The sequence below is a fragment of the Hippopotamus amphibius genome, chromosome 16, assembly GCF_030028045.1.
Source record: "Hippopotamus amphibius kiboko isolate mHipAmp2 chromosome 16, mHipAmp2.hap2, whole genome shotgun sequence".
Taxonomy (NCBI): Eukaryota; Metazoa; Chordata; class Mammalia; order Artiodactyla; family Hippopotamidae; genus Hippopotamus; species Hippopotamus amphibius.
Genome location: NC_080201.1, coordinates 1,931,557 through 1,948,869, shown reverse-complemented (window position 1 = coordinate 1,948,869; position 17,313 = coordinate 1,931,557). Strand labels below are relative to the sequence as shown.

Genomic DNA, 17,313 nt, shown 5'->3' with positions numbered 1-17,313 from the left:
AAGCAGGGGATGCTGAGGCCATTCTCTTTCCTGCATCTGCAGGCTTTCCTGCCCCCCCAGGCTTCTCCTTCTGCATCAGGGGTTTGTTCATGCAGGTGCCATGTGTCATGGCCCTTGCTCTGTGCTGGGGGCTCGCTCTGGAGCTTGCATCCCTGAGGGGACAGGTGTGTGCCCAGTGGGAAGTGCCTGGCCCTGAAACATTGCCCTCCTCCCACACTCAGCACAGCCTCCATGAAACTGTGTCCCCCCAAAGCTGTGGTCAAGTTCTAACCCCATTACCTATGGATGTGGCTTAACTTGGAAACAGGGTCGTTGTAGATGTCCTCACGTTAAGATGAGGTCATGCTGGTGTAGGGTGAGCCCCAAATCCAATGTCAAATGTCCTTATAAGAAGAGACACACAGACAGACACACACAAAGGCAGAGATTGGAGGGATGTGTCCACAAGCCAAGGACACCAAGGCTGGCCGGCAACATGCGAAGCTGGGAGGGGCAGGAAGGACACACCTCGATCTCACACTTCCAGCCCCAGAACATGAGAGAACAGGTTTCCATTGTTTTAAGCCCCGCAGTTTGTGGTCCTTTGTTGTGGCAGCCCAGGAAGCTGGTGCAGAGGGCGTGCCCTGGAGGAGGATGGAGATAGGCCTGGCCCACACTCAGCTCACAGCACCCCTGGGGCAGCCTGGATCCCTGCTGCCTGTTCTCTGAGCCCTACTTGGCAGTGGCCACACGTGGGATAGGTGGCTTCTCCCCAGACTCAGAACAGCTCTCTGCTCAGGGGCGGACCCCTTGGCCAGCACTTTATACACACGTGTCCCATGCGTCCTTCTCCCTCCCTGGCTCGTGTGTGCTCTGCTGACACGCCTGAGCCGTGCTTCAGGCTGAGGCACCGTCAAGAATCCTGCCTCTGCCCCTGTGAGCTAGGGACTTTACCTCTGAGCTCAGTTTTTGCATCCATAAAAGGGGCTGGTTACACCCAGCTCATCGTGCTGTTGTAAGGACAGAACAAGACACTGTGCACGTATGTAGCAAGTGCTCAATAAATGCTCCATAGCTACCATAAGTATCAAAAGCGTCTCAAAACGATGGATGAGGGACTTCCTAGGTGGCGCAGTGGTTAAGAATCCGCCTGCCAATGCAGGGGACACGGGTTCGATCCCTGCCCCAGGAAGATACCACATGCCGTGAAGCAGCTAAGCCCATGCACCACAACTATTGAGCCTGCGCTTTAGAGCCCACGAGCCACAACTGTTGAGCCCATGTGCCGCAACTGCTGAAGCCCATGAGCCGAGTCCATGCTCTGCAACAACAGAAGCCACCACAATGAGGAGCCCGCACACCACAATGAAGAGTACCCCTGCTCACCGCAACTAGAGAAAGCCCCATGTGCAGCAACAACGACCTAACACAATCAATAAAAAATAAATTAATTGATTAATTTAAAAAAAATGATGGACAAGTGAACAGACAAGAGATGGCCACCTCCTTGATTTCCACTGGGAAGTGACCGGCCCCAGAGTGGGGAAGCCGGGATGGTCAGAGCACTTGGCTCTGGCTGGGCCCTTACTCAGATGGAGAGGGTTTCACAGGAGAGCAGCGAGGAGAAAGCCCATCCACATATAAGATTCACACTCAAAAGACTCCTGTAGTTCCTGTGCACTTTTGGGGTTAAAACCCAGGTATGTAAGGGATAATAGAGGTTCCGCTGGAAGAGTGTTGGAAACACATGAACAGGTGCTGTGAGGTGCCCGAGTGGAACATGGAAGCTCCAGAGGCCTCGAGTCCACCTGGAAGGTCTCCGGAGTCAGGCAGGATGCAAGGGACACGTTGGATTGTGTGGTTTTCTGGCAATGCGGGTCGGAAATCCAGCTTCAGAGAATAAGCTTTTCAGTGCTCCCTGCCTTAAAATTCACTCACGAGGATCACAACAGCAGGTGCAGGCAGGATAGCACAGGGGACCTGGGGGCCGGAGGGCAAGGGCGCCAGCAGCAGACCGCGGGGCCCAGGTCTCCCTCCGCATCATGGGCCTGCCCTGTCCAGACTGCTGGCGCATCCCCTGCGGCCGAAAGTATTTGCTTCCATTTGTAGGAGGAACAGGGAGCTGAAGCCCTGGTTATGAGAGAAGGTCGAGGCTGGATTTTTGTTGCTTTATTTTCAGGTTTGGTATTTCTGTGGGGCTCCACAGGCTGCCTCCTAATGGGGGCGCTACAGCCTTGATGTGAATGTACACATAGCCATCTGGAAATAAAAGCTATGATTTTGAAATAAAGCTGTGATTCTTGTTAGATTGTCACTCGCTCAGATTTCGACTTGGTGGGTATGGCTGTTTTAAATGTAACATGGGCCCGAAGGTGCCTGTACATCTTCTCTGTAGCAGATTCAGATTCTCGGGCAGGGCAGGCGAGAGCACAATCCCAGATACAGAAGGTGCTTCGTGCATGAAGATGTTCCTCTCGGTGTTATTTACCATAGAAAGTACTGGAAACCACTGATGGGACATTATGGGATCATCAAAAGAGAGGGTTAGAAATGTTAAAAGGGGCCTGTGACCCAGCGATTTCACTTCCCCGAATTTATCTCAAAGACACACTTGGAACGTGTACCAGAGTTTCACAATTATTGTGAAAAATTGGAAACCACTGTCACCCAGCAGAGACTTGGTTGAATAAACTAGAGTGGAATGCAGCTTTAGGTTCAGAAACAGATGAGCGAGGTCACGGAATTGAGTGAAGGGCTCATGTACAAGTTGCGGGTTAAAGCAGATTCACATGGAAAGCAGAAGCACCCCCAGTCTGGGTTGGGGGGAGCTGTTAGCCCCCCAGGCCTCTGGGTGGGAGTGTAGCCCCTGCCCATGCAGAGCCCGGTGTGAAGGGTCCAGGGGAGTGTCAGGGTCGCATCAGAAATGTGGCCACAGCGTTTAAAAATGTATATGTGGTACATTCAAAAGTCCTAAATACAGTAGATGTTGGTGTCCTTGCTCTCCTAATCTCAGTGGAGGTGTAAGACTACAAAATGAAATTAAAAACGCTATGAATATATATACATATTTGAATACATGTGTATTTATATATATATATAAAATAGCAAGCACATATGTAGGTGTGATCCTTTTTAAAGATTTATTTATTATTTTATTTATTTATTTTTGGCTGAGTTGGGTCTTGCTATGTGTGGGCTTTCTCTAGTTGTGGCGAGCGGGGGCTACTCTTCGTTGCGGTGTGCAGGCTTCTCAGTGCAGTGGCTTCTCTTGTTGTGGAGCACCGGCTCTAGGCACGTGGTCAGTAGTTGTGGCACGTGGGCTCAGTAGTTGTGGCACATGGGCTTAGTTGCTCCGAGGAATGTGGGATCTTCCTGGTCCAGGGCTTAAACCCGTGTCCCCTGCATTGGCAGACAGATTCTTAACCACTGCACCACCAGGGAAGTCCCTGTAGGTGTAATCTTAAGTTTGTAAATAGGTGAATAAATGTATTGGGTTGGCCAAAAAGCTATAAATGTTGTGGAAAAACCCAAACGAACTTTTTGGCCCACCCAATATATAGCGTGTTTTTTGAAAGATCACCATCTGGCCGAGGGAGCATCCAAGAGTAATGGTGACAAACCTCGGCATCAGGCTTATGGGGGATCTTTTTATCTTCTCTCCTAATCACACTCTTTAGTCTCTGAGTATTTTGCAACAAATATGTACTGTTCTTACAACCAGAAAGATGGCGATTTTGCAATAAATGCATAAATGAATGTTGCAAGGAAAAGCGGTGTTTACCAGAATTACGAAATAACGTGGACAGATGCTCACTGACACGCTGTGAAGTAGACGAGGAAGCAGGCTGCCCACGTGTGTGACCGCAACCTGGCAGACAGCCGCCCGCCTGGGAAGGCGACGCCCATGGGCCTCTCCATCAGGGCCACGTGGGAGGGGCTGCTCTGCCCTTCCTCTATGCTCAGGTCTTCTTTAAGATCCACATCCCCAAATTAACCAAACGGGCTTTTCAGAGAGGGCAGGGAGAGTCAGCAGCAAGGAAGGAAGCTGGACTCCATTTCCAGACAAGAGGAGAGGTCAGGTCAGGTCTAGATGGTTCTATAAGACGGGCCATAGGAGCCCCTACTGTGAACTGCAGCCAACACTACTTCCCAGGTCCGCCTGCAGAGCAGGCTTGGCTCCTGGAGTCTGACTCCTGGGGCGCTGCTTGCCGTCTCCTGCAAGAGCTTCTCCCCAGTCAAACTCCTCCCTGGCCAGGGCACAGTCCTTGCGGGACGCTACTGCCCTGCCTTTGCCCCTTAGGTGAAATGCCCTCACTTCTCCACTCTGCCTTGGGGAGGAGCGGCTGGGCTGCTGAGGGGGCAGAGGCCCTTCCACCCACAGAGAAGTGCCAGCAGCCTCAGGCTGTGCCACCTCCCTCCAGCTCCCCGCTGTGGCAGCTGGTGCCTCACAGCTGGGTGACGTCTCTGCTTCCTGGCCAGCCAGCGCTTTCCCATCCTGCCAGAACTTTCAGGAACACAGCTGGGATGGCTGGTGACCCGAGGGGCCTGGCCCTGAGTGGCCTTCCTGGCTGGCTAGGCCCAGGGATGTGGCGGGGCACAGAAACAGCCTTGCTTCTCCCCAGCTGCTCAGAGAGGAGCCCAGCTGTGGGCTCCGGGTCTGTGTGACCCTGACAGGCCTGTTCTTGGCTCAGAGCTGGCCCTGTTTCCCTTCCAGGAGGAATAAAAAGCAAAACCTCAACCTTCAGGCCCAAGGGTTTCCAGGCCAGGGGAGCTAAAGGGGATGGGTTTGAGGTACAGAGGCCATGGCCCTCTGACAGCCTGGACATGCTCACTGCCACTGGGGCTCAAGAGATTAGAAAATTCCCGCTGCTCAGGGAGGACAGTGTGGGCCGAGAGTCCCTGCCAGCCCGGCAGCCAAGGTCCGATGCCCATTGGCTCCCACAGGGCTCATGGAGGGACTTCAGAGGTCGATGAACTTAGGAAGAAAAAAATTGCATCCTTGTTTTCACCAGCCTTTCACTGATGCACACAGGCCCCAGACTCAGCGGGATTAGACCTCAGGTGGGGTTATATCAGCCAGAGTCGAGGCTGGCTGATAGAGCAATGCCATCCTCACCTCCAATCTGATCCCTACTTTACAGATGAGAAAACCAAAGATGGGTAGGGTGATGGCATTACTCAAGGTTCTGCTTGTGAATAGTGGATCAGGATTCACACCCAGGCCCATCTGACCCCAGCGCTCACGCACTGGACCCACGCACTAGAACGCACCATCCCACAGCTGCTGGTGGCTCCCTGAGGGCCCACCCCCAGCAGGAGGGACCGTCATATTGGACTTGTTATTTAACATGCTAATAAAGAAACATCACTGGATCTCAATATAAAATGATACTTTTACACTTACATAACTGGTTTGCCTATACCCTATGCATTTTAGGTGTGCATTTAAACATTATTCTGAGAAGGGACCCAGAGCTTTCACCAGAATGCCAAAAGGGTCCACAGCACAAAAAAGGCTAAGAATTTGCTTTAGAGCAGACCTGGAAAGTGATGACAGTGAGGAGGGGGAAAACAAAGTGCCATTCTTTGAGGCTGGGATGGCCTCTCTAGTTCACTGCTCCATTTCAGCGTCTAAGTGAGCTTCCACTCAGGGGAGCGCCAAGGGTGCGGTAGGGAAACTTACACCTTTTAACCAGCCCCCACCCCATTATCTCTATAGACAGACTCCCTGGGACCCCTCCTTCTGGTGAGGGTGCTGCCAGGGCCCCTCTCCTGCGGCTGTGGCCCTTGATGCCCCCCCGAGGAAGGGATGGGTCCTACAGGTGAGCACAGCACAGCTCCGCGTCAGACTAACCTGGGTTCAAACCCTGGCCCCCATGACTTACTTGCTGGGTGACCTTGAGCAATTTCTCTAACCTTTGAACCCCTGGTTTCCTCATCTGTAACATAGATTTAATTAAAGAACTTTAATAGAAATGTTCTACACTTGCTCACACGTATCTGTGCATCTATCCATCACCTGTCCATCCATCCATCTACCCACCCACCGACCCACCCACCGACCCACCCACCTACCCATCCATGCATCTTATTTTTTTTTTTTTTTTATTTCAGAGTATGTGCGTTTCTTCCTAAATACTTCAACAGGCATATCATTAATAGGACTTTAATATTTCAGAAACTTAATTTTACTTCTGGATATGCAGATGACCGAGTCCAGCCTCCTTCTCACCTCTCCCCGCTTCCACCCCACAGCCACAGGCTGGGAGATGCTGAGTCAAGGACCAGCAGGACCCTCTTAACTCCCCCCAGACCCCTGGTTCCTGGCAGACCCTCTTCCATGGAAAACCTGAGGACAGACAGGAGCTGGTGTCGTAGCTCAGTGGGGGTTCATTTCTCTCCAAGGCTGCAGTGTGAGCTGAGTGCTGCTTTTCTGATGTGGAGACGTACATGCAAATTCTTCCCCTAGATGTCCTGACAGCTCTGGTTCTAATGCAACACTCATCATCTTGGACCAGCTGCTCTTAGAGGTAATGAGCCCCCCATCACTGGAGTTAAGCAAAGACTGAAACAGCTCTGAAGGGGATGGGAAGATGCCATAGAGAGGAGTCAAACCCAGAACAGGGGTTGAACTGCATCAGGGTTTCTCAGCCTTAACTGCTGTGCACTGCTGGATGTTTTGCAGCATCCCTGGTCTCTGCCCACTAGATGCCAGTAGCACCTCCCACCCAACCAAAATAACAACCAAAATGCCTCCAGCCATTGCCAAATGTTCCCAGGGGGAACTCGCCCCCAGTTGAGACCTCCTGGACCAGAGGACGTTGGAGATCCCTTCTGTCTTGCAATTGCATGATTTATTCTGCTCCCAGGATGTTCCCCCCACCCCCACCCCCATAGTGCTGCATCCTTTCTGTTGCTGTGGAAACTGGGAATTATCTTGCCTCTTCATTTCTCTTTGCCCCACTCATTCCTGCCCTCTTTCAACCAACAAACCCATCTGCCCCGCCTAAGGGGCACCACCACAGACAGCGCTGTTTGCTCTTGGAGCAACTGTAGCCTGACCTCCTGAGGCGGATTGAAGACGGAGTGAGAGGTGCCGGGAGAAGCAGGGCAAAGTGCGGCAGGCACAGGGCGCGCGCGCTGCGGCCTTTAGCACTGGGAAGGAAGTTGGCGGGGTGGGGGCGGGGGGGGGGGCGGAGGCGGGCGCAGCAGCAGCAGGGGACTGCCCAGGTCCCTCGGGGCGGGCGGGCGGCTGACACCCGACCTGAAATTGAAGGAAGGATATTCCGCGGAGACGAGCCATGGTTTGCAGAGCACAGGGGGGGCGCGGCTTGACAGCGTGCCGATGCAGCAGAGACTAGTCTGGGGGTGGTCCTTGCCCATGGAGGGAACAGGCCTGCTGAAGGGTTTTAAGCAGGGGGTGAATGACATCCATTGGGAGTGAGAAAGGGCGGGGAGGGCACTGGGAGACTGGCGGGAGGCAGCTACAGCAGTCCAGGAACTAGATGGTGAGGGCTGGTCCCAGTGGTGATGGCCAGGAGAGGGGGTGAGTAGGAGGAAGGCGGCGGGGGACGCAGGACCAAGAAGGAACAAAGCCAGGAATGGGACCAGGTCGCCTGAGAGCGGGCCAGGCTTCCTGAAGGCGGAACCAGGCCTCCTGGGGGTGGAGCCAGGCCTCCTGGAGGGTGGGGCCAGGCCTCCTGGGGGTGGGGCCAGACCTGGGGGTGGGGCCAGACCTCCTGGAGGTGGAGCCAAACCTCCTGGGGGTGGGGCAAGGCCTCCTGGGGTGGAGCCAGTTCTCTTGGGGGTGGGATAGGCTCCTGGAGGTGGGACCACGCTTTCTGGGGGCGGTGCCATGTAGCCTGGGGTGGAGCCTGTGGGGCGGGGCCAGGCCGTTGATTGGCTGGAGAAGGCAGACAGGATTTCACACTCCTTGACAGCTGTCTCGCAGGCCTAGTTTCACAGGGCTGCCTCTGTGTCTCCATCACAGTCTTAATCATCTGGCCAGGTAGTACCCTTAGAGATCACTGCCAAAGCACGTGTCTGGAAGGACTGGAAACGGCCTAGTGTCCGTCAGTGTGGGACTGGTGACGCCACCCCCAGCCACAGCACGCAGTGAAGGATGTGTGCACAGCCCCTGTGGCGTCGTGCCCCATCCGGGGGGAGTCTGAGCTCTCCCGCAGAGTGGACACACACAGGACAGTGTGCTCCCTGCTGCCGTTTGGTGGAAAAGAAGAACAGCCTGTGATCTCGGTGCTTGTATATGCATCCGGGTACCTGGGAAGCCCTCAAGAACCTGGTCAGCTGCTTGCCTCCAGGGAAGCGGGGTGCTGGGACGGGCTGAGAGGGAGACTCCTCGCTTTGCTGTCACTTCATCCCCGAGCCCTTTGGGAACTGCACGTGGCTGCAGGGAACAGAACCAGACTCAGACCGTGGAATCAGGAGCGTGTTTCATCCTGGGACCCCGAGGCATCCAGCCACAGGCGTCCTGGCTGGGACAGCAGCCTCATGCTGGCAACGCTGACCTCACCCAGCTCCTGTCCTCGTGGCTGCGAGACGGTGGCAGTACTGCCAACGTCCTGGCCTCCAGGCGGGAAGGAGGGCAAACACCAGCTGAGTGGGAAGGGCTTTTCCAGAAGCCCCTCCCTGACACCCACGTGCCATTGGCGGTGCTGGGCCCCACAGCTGCAGGAAGGGCTGGGACACAGGGGTTTTCAGCCTGGACCTTGACGCCCAGAGCAGCGTTGCAGCTTGGTAGGGAAAAGGAAGGGAGGCATGGAGACAGGGCTGGCACCCCGTGTGCCTTTTAAGTTGTGTCCTAGGGATTGCTGTTCCTTGTCTAGAACAAGCGGACCTCTCCAACACTCCTGGAGGATGTGCACAGCCTCGGCCTCGGCACAGAGGCCCCACGGGAGCACGTGCAGGCACAGTATGGAGGGGGCAGTCTCCAGGCAGCAGGGGACGGGGACGTGCCAGGTGACAGGTGAGGTGGCAGATGGTGGCTGAGGGGAGTGACAGTCTGCGAGGTAATGAGGGAGCTCATTCTCAGGCAGTTTTTGTTGGTGGCGGAGAGCGCAGCTGCAGTCCAGCTCACTTGGCCCAGGGAGCTGAGCTCTGGGCCTGCACTGTCCAGAGAAGGCACAGCCCTGTCTGCACGCACAGGGTCCTCTGTCACCCCTGCATAATGAGCCAGGGTTCCTGGATCTGCCACCTGGAGGGAGATATGCTTCACATGCAGATCCTGGGCTCCTCCAGCCACAGAGGAGGAGTCAGCAGACCAGAGGGGCCCAGCAGCCTGCCTTCTGAGACAAGCTCCAGGTGATTCTGAGACCGTGCGTCCCTGGCTCAGTTACAGAGCCACACCCAGTGTGACTTGTTGAGCACCTGCTATGGGCTGGGCACAGTTCCCTTTATCTACATCAGGTTCTGTTTAATCCTTGGGCGGGGGGCAGGGAGGGAATCACCACCCACGAGGTGTCCGTAGCCCATGTCACAGACAAGGAGATGGACGCCTAGGACGTGACGTCCCTGGTCAGTCAAGGTCACACGGCTGTCCGGGAGGAGCCTCCATCCTTGTTCTCTGACTGAGCCTCGTGCTGCCTTGTCTGGTGTAGGCTCACAACATACTTGAAGGTCTGGCACTGCTGCTCTCCTTTAACAGGTGGGGCTGTGTCACCACTCTGACTGCAGTCATACCAGAGACTAGATGCTGGGGAGGGGAGGTGGTGGCCCACCCGCCACTTATCACCCATCTTCTTTCCACCATAAGCATCCTACCTGCTGGTCCCATCAGGCCCACCGCGAGTGAGGAAGCTCAGCCTGCCTTCGCCCAGATCACAGGAAGCTGGTCCCCCACACAGCCCAGGAGAGGCAGCCGCCTACCTGCCTACAAGTGTGGCCCTGCACAGAACCACGCAAGCCCCATTCTTCCACCCTTAACCAGGCAGGAAGCCCAGCCTCTTGGGGAATCCAATTCCTCATCTGTAAAATGGGGGTGATGCTAGTAATTGCCTCCTAGGTAGTATTTTTTTTTTTTTTTTAGCTATATTGTATTTTTTTTTTTATTTTTTATTTTTTTGGGGGTACACCAGGTTCAATCAACTGTTTTTATACACATATCCCCGTATTCCCTCCCTTCCTTGACGCCCCCCCCCCCTCGAGTCCCCCCCACCCTCCCTGCCCCAGTCCTCTAAGGCATCTTCCATCCTCGAGTTGGACTCCCTTTGTTATACAACAACTTCCCACTGACTCTTTTACAGTTGGTAGTATATATATGTCTGTGCTACTCTCTCGCTTCTTCTCCTAGGTAGTTTTGAAAACGCAGTGAGATCTTGTAGGAAGGGCGCTCATCCTCATCACATAGCAAGCACTCTGGATAAAAACACACAGTGAGGTGTAATTTACAGGGGCCTGTGCATTAAAGTCCTGCTCTGCTTATCCTGGGCCAGCCGCTCGATACCGCCACTCTTTTTAACATGACGTTCAGCACTGAACTACTTTCAAGTGTACCGTTGAGTGGCACTGAGTACTTCTCGGAGTTGTTGCAGCCATCGCCACTGTCTAATTCCAGAACATTCTCATCACCCCAGAAAGAAACCCTATTCCCTTTAGCAGTCACTCCCTATCTCCCCTTTCCCAGCTCTTGGCAACTGCACAGCTGCTTTCTGTCTCTGTGGATTCACTCAGCACGTGTGCAAGGTCCACCCATGTTGTCGCCTGTGTCTGCAATCCATTCCTTCTCATGGCGGAATAACAGTCTGTTGTAGGGGCATGCAGTGTTTATCCACGTGTGAGTTGATGGACATTTGGGTTGTTTCCTTTCATTAACTTTTTTTTAATACATTTGATTGATTGATTTGGCTGCATTGGGTCTTCATTGCTGTGCTCGGGCTTCGTTGCAGAGAGCAGGGGCTAGTCTTCATTGCAGTGCGTGGGCTTCTCATTGCAGTGGCTTCTCTTATTGTGGAGCACGGGCTCTAGGTGCGTGGGCTTCAGCAGTTGTGGCACGTGAGCTCTAGAGCACAGGCTCGGTAGTTGTGGCGCACGGGCTTCGTTGCTCTGCGGCCTGTGGGATCTTCCCGGACCAGGACTAGAACCTGTCTCCTGCGTTGGCAGGCAGATTCTTAACCACTGTGCCACCAGGGAAGTCCCATCCTTTCATTAACTTTTTTTTTTTTTTGCTCAAAATATTTGTATTTATTTATTTATTTTTTTTGGGGGGGGGGTACACCAGGTTCAATCATCTGTTTTTATACACATATCCCCATATTCACTCCCTTCCTTGACTCCCCCCTCATTAACTTTTTAAACATATTTTTATTAGTAGACTTTTAAAATGAAAGTATAATTGACTTACAATGTTCCATTAGCTTCAGGTGTACAACACAATGATTACGTACACTATGAAATGGTCACCACAAGTCTAGTTATCTCTGTCACCATACAAAGTTATTATGATATTATTACAACACTGTATGTGTATTACATCCCTGCATTTATTTTATAGCTGGAAGTTTGTACCTTTTAATCCCCTTCACCCATTTCAAGCCTTCCCCCACCCCCTCTCCTCTGGCAACCACTAGTTTATTCTCTGTGTCTGTGAGTCGGTTTCTGTTTTGTTTTGCGTGATCATTTGCTTTGGTTTTTGGATTCCACATATAAGTGAAATTATACGGTATTTGTCGTTCTGTCTCTGACATATTTCACTTAGCATAATACCATCCTGGTCCATCCATGCTGTCACAAATGTCAAGATTTCATTCTTTTTTACAGCTGAGTAATATTCCATTGTATATATACCCATCTTCTTTATCCATTCACCCACTGATGAACACTTAGGTTGTTTCCATATCTTTGCTATTGTGAATAGTGTATATAGTGAATGTACACGGGAGTGTATATATCTTTGCCAGTTAGTGCTTTCATTTTCTTTGGATGAATACCCAGAAGTTGAATTGCTGGATCATATGGTAGTTCTATTTTTAATTTTTTGAGGAATATCTGTACTGTTTTCCATAGTGGCTGCTCCAATTTACTTTCCCACCAACAGTGCATGAGGATTCCCTTTTCTCCACATCCTCACCAACACTTGTTATTTGCTGTCTTATTGATAATAGCCATGATGACAGTTGTGAGATGATACCTCATTGCGGTTCTGATTCGTATGCCATGGTAATTAATGATGTTGAACATCTTCTCATGTGCTTGTTGTGTATGTCTCCTTTGGGAAAATGTCTCTTTAGATCCTCTGTCCATTTTTTAATTGGGTTGTTTGTTTCTTTCATATTGAGTCATATGAGTTCTTTATATATTTTGGACTTTCTTATCTTTATGTATTATCAGGGTCAAATGGATTAAAGACTTAAATGTAAGACCTGAGATCATAAAACTCCTAGAAGAAAACATAAGTAATGCGGTCTTTGACATTGGTCTTAGCAATATTTATTTTAACTCTTGTCTCCTCAGGCAAGGGCAACAAAAGCAAAAACAAACAAATGGGATCACAGAAGGAAAAAACTTTTGCACAGCAAAGGAAACCATCAGCAAAACAAAAGGGCTGCCTACGGAATGGGAGAAGATATTTGCAAATGATGTCTCATAAGGAGTTAATATCCAAAATATATAACAAACTCCCATGCTTTCCCGGAGGCTTAGTGGAATGTGTTTATTTTCCGGAGCCGAGGAATGCCTGGTTCTTGGAGCCCGGCATCCGCGGAGCCCTCGGGCCTCCCAGTGGCGAGGAGGGAGAAGGGACAGCTGGTGGGGACCCAGAGTTTCCATCTGACCAGCCCAGGGGTTTGCTCGGACAAGGAGGCCCTCTTCTTCTCTCTCACTGACTCGGCTTTTAGCTCTGGGCATTTGACAGGTATGTGTGAGTGAGGGACTCTGTCACTCGCTTATTCACTCAATGAAACATGGTAAAGTCTTGTTCAGAAGTGGTGGTCACAAAGGCAGCACAGCCTCCGCAGAGGCCAGCCGTGTCACCGAGGCAGCAGCCCCCCTCTGGGCACCATGGAGGGCGAAGTACAAGGTCACGGCCAGCTAAGCATCCGAGGAAAGGGCCCCACAGACTCCCTTCTGGGCCTCCCTCTTCCCTGAAGGCCCTTTCCTGACAACGGGACAACCATTCACTTCTCAGCACCAACCCGAACTTGGACTCACCCAGGGCAACTTCACAGCCAAATCCGTCAAAGGAGAACTCACTCCTCCCCCTTCCTCCTCGCCCTCCCCTCCTCCCTCCTCCTTCTCCCTCTTCCCCTTCCTCCTCCTCCTCTTCCGCACCTGGCAGGTGAGGCCTGGGTGGGAGGCAGGTGGGAGGCCTCCCCTGTGCTCAGCGAGCCTCTCCCTCCGTGGCATGAGTCGTCTGAGTGACCAAGGCCAGCGGGAAACAGAGCCGGAGTGGTCAGCGGGTCCATCTCCCCATGTCTGGAGGCCAGAGACAGCATGGCCGAGGCTGTTTGTTTGATGAGCTGCTTTGCAGACTCAGGGGACAACCAGCTGCTTGGTGAGCGACCCCTTCAACCCTGGGGACAGGATCACTGAAAACCAGCAGGAGTGGTGGGCAGAGTGGCCCCTGCAGGAGGAAGGCAGAAGGGGGAGGGGGGAAGGTGCGGGCTGGGAAGCCCAGCTCCAGGTCATTTGTCGAGGGGAGACCCAGAGTGGGGGCCACGCTGGGCCAGGAAAGACACATGCCTTCTTATCCCATGGTAATTGCTCCATTCAAGACTTAGACGATTGGAGCTCTGAGGTCTCCCTTTCTGGTGTTTTCCCACCTGACCCATGAGACCCGTGAGTCCTCACCATGGCCTCTGCCCTCTGCCTCTCCTGCCCCCAGTCGAGAGTGGTAACCAGCACACCCAGGCCTAGGTGGGGCTGCCCAGATCTCACCTCGGCCTCATTCCAGAGCTCGCCTTCCTCCACCAGCTCCTTGACATTGCCCCCCTCCTGGTTCCCACTCCCCTCCCCTCCCAAGAGGAAGCCCCTGAGGAGCTGGTCCACCTGGTCCCCTGCACCTCCCACCCAGGGGGCCTAGTCTGGGTCACCACTGTGTCTCTACCCACTCCTGCTTTGAGGCTGCCCCATCCCCGGGGAAAGGCACACGTGGGCCGTTCATGGGTTGCAACAAGCCAGCTCCCCTGAGTCCCGGGGGGTTGCCCAACAGAGCAGGTACTGCCTCCCCTAGAGGCCCAGTTGCTAGTTTCTGGGAGGAGGTTGTTTGTCGCGTGGTGGGGTGCCGCCCGCACTCGAGGGTGTGGGCAGGGATCTGGGACACACCACCGGAGCAGCATCCGACATCTTACCTGCTTGCAGGACATCCTGTGGGACAGTCACAGAGGTGGAAAACCTGTTTGTAACTGTGTTCGTTTAGGACCAAACTCCATTTTACACACAGGCGGGAAGCATGGCTTTGCACGAGTGTACACCATTGCCAGGAATGTGACCATTTTGCAAATGGAGGGGACACTGCGTAGGGTTCAGAACTTTGCCAAGAGGTTCCCGCCACTTTGGAGAGCCATGGGACCGGCCAGTGCGTCCCACTGTCACACCTGGGTGAGGTGCCATCCAGCACGGTGATGCTCACGTGAGCCTTTGCACCACTGCAAGTAGCTGGGGTCCAGGGAGGCTGGGCTGAGCTTGGACACATTGAAAAACCTGTTGTTTTATGTTTATGTTACATCCTTCTAGACCTGCTGCGTGTTACAGCGGGGCAGCATGTGGGGCAGAGAATATGGTGCAGGACTCTGGGTTCATGTCCGGAGAGCAGCGGGGGTGGCAGTGTGAAATTGTTTGCTCTGAGGAAAGCATCAGTGTGTCGCCTCGGGTGCCCTTGGCTGAGTGGACTCACCTTAGTAGTTGTTCCTATGCTGCCTTTTTTTTCTAGCTCTGCCACTTGCTCTTTTTTTTTTTTAAACGACTTTATTGAGGTATAATTGATATACAAAAACCTGCACATGTTTAGAGTGTACAGTTTGATGAGTGTGAGCCTCTGCATACACCATGAAATCATCACTGCGATCAAGTAACAGACACACCACCCATCTCCTCCAGAAGTTTCCTCCTGCCCCTTTGTCATTGTGTTTTGGTTTTGGGGTTTTGGTGGCAAGAACTCTTGACATGAAATCAAATGTTAATGTACGTAACACAGAATTGCCGACTGCAGGTGCCGTGTCACGCAGTGCATCTCCAAAACGTGTTCACCAATGCTTTTTTTTTTTCCAGAAAAATTAGTTTCAACTTTTTATTATGGACCGTTTGAACCACACACAAAAGTAGAGAGCAGAGCATAGTAGCCCCCACGGAGCCACCTCCCACTTTCAACATTTGGCCACGATGCCAATCTTGTTTCAACTACCTGCCAATTTTTTTTTTGCCCCCAAATTTCAAAACAAATTCCAGACACTTCGTCAGGCCACACCTAACTATTTTAGTATGCTCTCTGATGAGGACGTTAAAAAAAACTCGTGTCATTAGGACACCTAACACGATGATCAATATTTTCTTAATATCATCAATACCCACGTCATGTTCAAATTTCTCCAATGTTCAATGATGTCTTTATGTAATTTCTTGTAATTAGGACCCAACATGGATGTCACAATATGTTTTGTTATGTTTTCGCCCCATGCTTTTCCCTTCCCTGCGCCCTTCCCCCTCCCCACCCACCCTATCCCTCCACGGTGCACCTACTGCATGCCAGGTGCTGGGGACATGGTTGGTTTTGGTAAAATTAACCTCCTTGCTCTGATACAATCTCAAATGATATGGGTCCTTATAGGGGGGCTGGAGGAAAGCCATTAAAGAGGACACAAAAATTAACATAAATTTAGCTAGAAAATTAACATAGAGTTAGCAAGCCTATGGAAAAAATTGCATATATGCATGGGAAAATGTCTGCAAGGAAACACCCCCAAGTGTTAATAGTATTGGAAATAGAAAGGGCAAGTCTCGAGTAAAGTTGATGCTGAACCTACACGTAGAAGATGCATGGACCGTGCAAGCACATCTCAGGGCCTTTGCACAGGTGCAAACAGCGTGTAGCGTGTGGCATCTGAGCAGCAGACGCCCAGCCTCCCTGCCAAGCCCGGTGCCTCCTCCATGCTGGCCGCCCTCCTGGAGGCCCTTAAGGGGCCTGGCTTCTTGCCTGTGAGGGTTGTCCTTGTGGCAGATCAGGTTGGTTCATTTCCTCGCTGTGCAGTGGAATTGGGATGTTTTAAACTCTTCTTTATTTCTTTCTTTCTTTATTTTACTGGCTGGGTTGGGTCTTCGTTGCTGCACATGGGCTTTCTCTAGTTGCGGCGAGTGGGGGCGACTCTTTGTTGTGGTTTGTGGGCTTCTCATTGCAATGGCCTCTTGCAGAGCACGGGCTCTAGGCATGTGGGCTTCAGTAGTTGCAGTACATGGGCTCAACAGTTGTGGCTCACGGGCTCTAGAGCCCAGGCTCAATAGTTGGCGGCGCAGGGGCTTAGTTGCTCCGCGGCATGTGGTATCTTCCTGGGGCAGGGATCGAACCCGTGTCCCCTGCATTGGCAGGCAGATTCTTACCCACTGCACCACCTAGGAAGTCCTTAAACTCTTCTTATGCTTATTTATATTTTGTCATTCTTCTACAGCAAATATATGTTCCATAATGAAATATATTTTTAAAAAATCAAAGGGGAAAAAACAAAGCTAGGAGAATTCAAGGAATTGCAAGGAGAATTCAAACACTAACCACAAAAACAGCACAGTCCTGGGCCTTCTGGTTCAGGAACAGCTTCAAAACATATAATTTCTGGCCAAGGCCAGCCTGTCTGTCGGCCAAGTGGAGGGAGTGCGGGCAGCTGTCACCACAGGGGACGTCCTCCTCCGGTCCCGTGATCCGCCTGCCTGGAGCAGGCGGAAGAGGCCAGAAGCCAGGGGGGAGGCGGCAAGCTCCCCTGATCTCCGGGGGCACTGCTCCCAGCCTTTTGGTCACTAGTCTTCCTCTTTCCCACTAAAGCTTGCAGTGGGGAAAAAAGGAAACCGCCCTCGGAAGAATGAATGGTCAGGCAGCAGTTGCCTCGGGGAGTGAACGTGGCCTGGCATTGCTGAGGGCAGAGGCTCACTTACTCCTGGTGGCTGTCGAAGAAAGGCCACAGCTCGTGCAGACTCTTGGCAGTGGTTCTGCAATTTGGAGGACACATGGGGTCTTGCCTCCCCACTGGGCCCTCATGCCCGTGTGAGCTCAGGGGAGTCAGTTCTCTCCCTGGAGTACTTTATCCCGACTGTAAAGTGAACATGAGGGCCAGATACACTGCAATGTCTTGCTCTCCTAGGCGAAGGAGCCAGGACAAAAGGAAAGGTGGTAGGTGGGGG

General features: G+C 52.4%; 1 protein-coding gene across 11 annotated transcripts in view; it reads left to right on the top strand.

Moving 5' to 3' along the window:
• LOC130839296 (junctophilin-3) overlaps nucleotides 1–17,313 on the top strand; it is a 169,565-nt gene that overhangs the window by 49,637 nt on the left and 102,615 nt on the right. Inside the window, exon 4 of one of the 11 annotated variants that reach the window (XR_009049792.1) lies at nucleotides 12,445–12,547. The exons of the other annotated variants lie outside the window; for them this stretch is intronic. The gene's annotated coding sequence lies outside the window, so the exon portion shown is untranslated. Of the gene's footprint in view, nucleotides 1–12,444; nucleotides 12,548–17,313 lie in introns of those variants that run through there. 11 annotated transcript variants of the gene reach the window in all.